The sequence below is a fragment of the Vombatus ursinus genome, unplaced genomic scaffold, assembly GCF_900497805.2.
Source record: "Vombatus ursinus unplaced genomic scaffold, bare-nosed wombat genome assembly UNPS02014951.1, whole genome shotgun sequence".
NCBI classification, from domain to species: Eukaryota; Metazoa; Chordata; class Mammalia; order Diprotodontia; family Vombatidae; genus Vombatus; species Vombatus ursinus.
This window is the reverse complement of record NW_020954729.1, coordinates 2,242,237-2,248,746: the sequence shown is the minus strand read 5'-3', so window position 1 is coordinate 2,248,746 and position 6,510 is coordinate 2,242,237.

Sequence of the window (6,510 nt, the reverse complement as noted above, 5' to 3'; positions counted from 1 at the left end):
AACGCTCACACGAGGGGCTCAAAGACATATCGTTTAAACAACAGTGCAACAGTCCATGCTGGGGAGTCAGCGTGCCATAGCGAAACAAGTCCCTGGACTGGGAGTTTGGAGATCCTGGGAGGCCTGCCTCTGCTACTGGCTAGCTGTGTGACTTTGGACAAGTTATTTGCTTTCTCTGGGCCTCAGTTTCCCCATCTGCAAAATGAAAGGGTTGGATTGAATCTTCCGAGTTTTCTGGGATTCTTTGAAAGTTAATCCTCGAAGCCCTGTCCATTTAAAATACTGTTCTTGACTCTTTACTTTTATTCTCTGTTTTGTCTCCCCAATTAGACTATAAGCTTCCAGAGAGCAGGCATTGTCCTTTATTCTTTTGTATGACACCTAGCACAGGGATGGGTATACAGTAGACACTCACTAAATGCTTTTCATAGGATTTAGAGCTGAGTGGGGCCTTAGAGATCAGCTCCAGGGCTTCTCAAACTTTTTCCTCTCGAGACCCCCTCAGCACTTCTTAAACTGTGAGTCACCATATGGGGTGTCGACCCACTGTTTAAGAAGCGCTGATTCTAGCCTAACTTTCTCATTTTTCAGATGAAGAGATTGAGATTCACAGAGGTAAAGTGATTCATCCAAGGTCACATAGCTGGCAAGAAGCAGAGCCAAACCTGGGTACTCTGATGGCATATCTATGACTCTATTAGACCACACTGCCTTTCAATATGTATCTTTCCTTTAAAGAAGAGGGAAGAGTGCGAGGGAAGGGAATTAAGCATTTATACAGTACCAACTATGTGCCGGGTACTAAGTGCTAAGCACTTTTTACAAATATCACCTCTCTTGATTCTCACAACCACTTTCTTCAGGTTGGGGCTGTTATTATCATCCCCATTCTACATTTGAGAAAACTAAGGCAAACAGAGGTTAAGTGACTCACCTGGGGTGACACACTAGCAAGTATCTGAGGTCAGGTTTGAACTCAGGTCCTCCTGCCCCCGGCCCAGGCCTGTAACCACCAGACTACCAGTTGTCTTTATCCCCCAGTCCTCTTCTACTCTACTAATTGTTCTGTCTGTGTCTTCCCAGTGAGTTACTTGTTACATTTTTTTTTTTTTTTACATTTTACACTTGTTTCCAGGAAGTTTGAGAAGATATAATAGTTATATATTGTAACTCCTCGGCTAAGGTCCTAACTTAGTATTGTATACAGTGTTGAACTTGGAGGCAGTATAAGCCGTATCCTGTCGCTACATTTGTTATCCATACCCCATTGAGGAATACAAAAACCCCCAAACCAGAAGTTTTCCCCATACTTTTTATTGATGGGCAGGTAAGATTCGAGGAATCTAAGCCCAGCCAGTAACGGGGTGGAATTAACCCTCGAACCCAGGTTTTCCTGGCTGCACGTCCATGGCCCTTTCTACATTGTCCCATTTTAGCAAATGAAGAGGCCAGGAAGCTGCCTAATTGCTTTCCCTGTTTCCAATTTCAATCCTTTTTACTCCATCCTCTACACAGCTGCCAAACAGATAGCCTAGACCTGACCAGGCTCCTCCTTGCTCAGGAAACTGCAGTGGCTTCCTATCCCTTCTAGCAAAAATACAAACATATCTGTTTGGGATTTAAAGCCCTTCACAATTGGGCCCAGCCTATTTTTTCTAGGCTTACCTACGAACTTACTTACGAACATTTGTACACCTCCTTTGTTCTATGTTCCGACCAACTTGGCTTCCAACCTACTCACACCTCATGATGCCCCGTCTCTGTTCTCCATCCCTTTGCATAGGATGCAAAAGTCATGACTAGAACACTCTCCTTTCTCACTTGTCTCTCTTTGACTCCCTACAAGACTCCACTCAAACCATCTCCTACAAGAGGCCTAACTTAATCCCTCTTCCCCCTTCCCCTAGAAATGACTTTGTAATAACTTATCCATAGACATATTACCTTTCCCCAGTTGGAATCTGTCTCCTCCAGGATAGAGACTGCTTTCCTTTTGGCCTAGCAAAATGCCCAGCACTTCACAAACACTTGGATGTGTGGTTGAGAAGTTGGCTGAATGACTGGTACTCAAAGTCAGTCTGCCAATGAGCATATATTAAGAGCTAATTACATACCAGGCTCCGTGCACTTATTATGTACCAGGCACTAGAGGTACAAAGGAAGACAAATAAATAAATAATGGATGACTGGCTTCTGGGGCAGCCATTAGGGAGAACTAGGAAAGTCTTCTGAGACTGTTTGTATGGGGGGGGTCACCCCTTCTACCCCCCCAAGCAGGAATCCAAATGCCCATAAAATGGCATTTTATGGCTCTGTAAAGACTAGAAGTCGTGCTTTTACTAGGAGAGCCATGGGCAATGAAGAAGATAAGGCAGAAAGGGGAGATCTTTTAGAACAGGCAGAAGAGCCCCTTACCTGTCTTTCTCCCTACCAGAGAGTCTGGCACAGAGGAAGTTCTTTATCACCACTTGTTGACTGATTGATTGGTTAAGTTGAACTGGAAGGCCAAACAAAGGGGAACGGGAGGGGTAGAAAGAAAAAAAAGACCGACTGAAGGGTCCTAGAAAATTCACTGAGCAAGGGATTCTTTTGTTCTTTTTGGGCCCAGCTGACGGTAGGCACTTAATATAACCTTATTAAATTAAATTGAATGAAAACATTCTCTAGTGCTGGGGGAGAGAAAGGTGAATACCACTACCCTTGCCCAGGAGGAGCTTAGACTCCCAGAGAAATGCTAATACTATCACTGAGGAAGCCCTCCAGTGCTCTGGAGCAAGGCCATTCTGTAGCAGTAGCCTGGGAGGAGTGTCCCAGCTAGTCACAGGGGTATTCTGGGAGCCCACTGTGCTCACCGAGAGGCAGCCAAGGTAACCCACAGACAGAACTAGATGAGTAACCATTGGTGAGGAGTTGGGGGAAGGGGATGGAAATAGGATGGGGATAGAAAGAGGGAGGGAGATGGAAGGAGGAGGGAGATGGAGGGGGAAGGGAATTATTCAGGATAGTGAAATAAAAAAGGAGTAGCTTCTCAGGGCCTAAAAAAGGAGAGAAAAAAAAAGAAAAAAAACCAGGAAAAGTCTGAGTATTCTGAGAACACAAGTGACCTCAGCCAGGATCCTAGGGGGAGACCATAGACTTCTTTCAGGTGATGTCAGTTTCCATGTGGTTCCATCCCTTGGGCTGCTGGGCTTCTCATATTAGTCAGGGATTAGCTAACATGGCAGGTGAGTACTTAAAGAATCATAGTGAGGTTGGCAAAGCCCCATCTTGAGTAGAGGGCAGGATGAGAGGAAACTCAAATCTGTTATTGCCCAGTATTACTAGTAGAGAGCAGGCAATTAGAGGTTCCCAAAATTGGTGTGCAGACAGGGGATACAGCCTGATTCAATTGGAGGCTTCTTGAAGGCAGGAATTAAGTTTTTGAATTGTCAGCCTGAATGGTTGAGATCTATAAATACCAGTAAATGGTAGCTGCTTCTGAGATACTAGAACACTGCAAGGGACCTTAGAAATCATCCACCATACTCATTTTCACAGGTGAGGAAACTGAGTCAAGAGAGGGGAAGGCACTTGTAGAAGGTCACAATGCAAGTGTGAGAGTTGGGGCCAGGGCTCATCTTCTGCTCTAGTGCTCACTCGACTTCCCCTCTCCCACTCCCAAGTTTTAAATCTGTTTCTTGACAAGTATTTCTTTTTTTTTAAATGTCAATCATATTTATTGTCAATTTACATGAATTGATTTTCTTACCTTCCCACCTGCCCCTCCCCAATGGAAAAAGAAAAACAAAGCCCTTGTAACAAATATGTATAAGTCAAGCCAAACAAATTCCAAAAATGTAAGTCTCCTCCTTCTGCATCTTAAATCCATCATGGATTGTATGCTTTATGTATGAGTCCTCTGGAATTAGTTAATCATTGTATTCAGCAGTTCTAAAGTCTTTAAAAGTTGTTGTTGACAAGGGTTTCTAAAGCTCTCTTGAACCCCATCCCTTTAGGATAACTGGCCTAGCTCAGCTCCATGGCCCCCCTGTCCCTCTGCTAGAGCCACTCAATACCATCCCTGACTTGCCACCAATCAATTCTGGGGCAGGGAAGATAGAGGGGCTATATATAGCTTAGAAGCTTTCCTGTTTAGTCTTCCTTTGACTTGGAACCTGGGGATTAACTGGATTCTTACTTTATATTCTTGTTCCACTGGATTCTTTCTACCTAGTTGCCTGAGGATTGGATGCAGCCCTGCTCTCCCCACCCACTCCTTCTAGGGATGGGAGTCTTCTCCCTGCCCACCCCACCCCTCTAGTTTTCACGGCTGTATTCTGGCTTCCATACCTCTCTCAGGCCCCTTACAAGCCACCTGTCTTGAACCTCTTGCTAGTTAGTTAACCTGTGGTTAGACACTTTCAATATTCCACCTCGCTCTTCTACTGGAGATTGGGGATGGGTGGGAGAAACCCTTCCAGAGACCTGGTAGAGTCTCTCTGGTGCAGCCTCTTTCTTATCCAGTGAGTGGGTTCCTGGCCAACTACCCATTGACTTGCTGGCATCTTCTAGAGGGGAGATTGTAAATGTCTGGGTTATTTGTACTCCTTGGACTTCACAATTTTACTTTTGGAAACAGAAGAAGGGAAGTTTAGTCACTTAAAAAAAAGTATTCTCTGCTATTTACTATAGGATTTTTGTAATTTCAAGGCTCCCTAAATTCGTTTTAAATGATTTGCATTAGAGATTAGACATCCCTTTCAGGAAGTACTCTACTGCCTAAAGGGGACTATGCCTTTAGGAATCTGAGAGTTAGCCACCAGTAGTGGAAGGGACCTGATATCATTCACCCTCAATCAAGGAAAGTCTAAAATTGAATTATGGCAAAATGTGGTTGCCCATAGAATTCAATTAAGCTCACATTAATCTTTTTTTTTTCCCTTCTCTGAACTGACAGGGACTGGAAACCTCTGTAAACAGCAGTTTTTAAAATTCTATTTGTTGTTTACTTGCAGTCTATATCTAACAAGATCCCTTTGTCTCATCAACACTTAGTATTCCCATTGGAGAACCACATTTGTAGACCCCATCATGTGCTTCCTGACTGTTTCCCAGTCTGACTTTGGCTTCCCAGCCTGTTGTGTCTGTCAGCTGCTAATCCACCAGCTGAACAATTTGGCTGAGATACCTTCGAATAGCTGGGCCTGAGGCACCTGCCTGTGTTTCCTGTGATGCCCCAAACTGCTATGACTGAAGAGAATAAGCTCACGAATCCTACTATTCAATCCAACTGGCACTGGGGATACAAATGCAAAATGAAAAACCACTATCTGCCCTCTAGAGGCTTATGTTTTACTGGGGAGTGAGATACAAGAGGGAAACAGATGCACACGATAATTGGGAGGAGGAGAAATCAAGCGCTAACAAATAAAGGAAACTGAACAGCTTGCCTCGAGATGGCATAGAAATCGAACTGTCAAAGAGACCAGAGATTTTCAGAGGGTGCGGAGGGAAGGCATTCCGGGAGGGAGGGACCGATTGCGCAAAGACGAAGAAGCAAGAGATTCAGGGCTGAGTTGGGGGAGCCACAAGTAGGCCAAGTAGAAAAGTAGAAATCACTTGCTCTGAAATGAGAGGCTTGTGACCGCGCTGAAGCCCCGATAGTTTGGAACTCTGACTTGAGGACCCAGTGCTCTGCTCCGTAGGGCATCCCTAACTGGCCTGCGGTGCGTTTGCTCCTGGCTATGTGTTAGTTTGTTACTTCTATCGATTTCTGCGTTCCCTCAGAAATGTTACTGTCCCCGGGAGTTTGCTTAGATGGGTTGGCAAGGGACCCTTGTAGCTGTAGAGACCTGAGGAGGGATAGGTGCTAGCTTTTTCCTTTCTGTATCTGCTCTTTTGGATATCCTCAACTCAGTCCTAGTTCCATGAATGAGTAATTTAGCAAGGCTTTCTGTGGATCTGTCCACTGAGAGGACTCCTAATTAGCTTACTGGCTTGGGTTTTGCACTGTGCTATTGCAAAGGAATTTTGGGGGGGATGGGGGAGGGGGGACTAACTATTGCCCCATCTCTCTTCACATTCGTTTTGTCTCCAAACTCTATCCTTTTAACTCCTCTCCTAATGTCTCCTCTTTTGCTTTTTCAGCTTTCAAAGAAATCACGCCTTACTCTCTTCTCCCGGATCCAATGTGATTTTCGGTTTTGAAAACACTGGAAATCAGTAGGAACCAGGACAATCAGTGCTTTGCCTTCGAGGTGGTTCAGACAATACTGGGGCGCAGCTGGCATTTGGGTTTTCTAGCGTCCTGTTCTTGTAAGAGGGCAAGAAATTCCTTTCTCGGTCTGCGAGTCAGATCTCGGTGCAAGAATCTCGTACGTCTATGAGTGCGAGCAGTCGGGAAGCTCGGGGATCAGATCTCACTGTCTCGTGCCCCTAAGTGGCGCCAGATCCGAACCGCTGCAAAGGTAAGAGAAGAGGAAGATGAATGTGTTGGAATAGCAAGAAAACTTTTTGCTGAGCAGAGCGGGC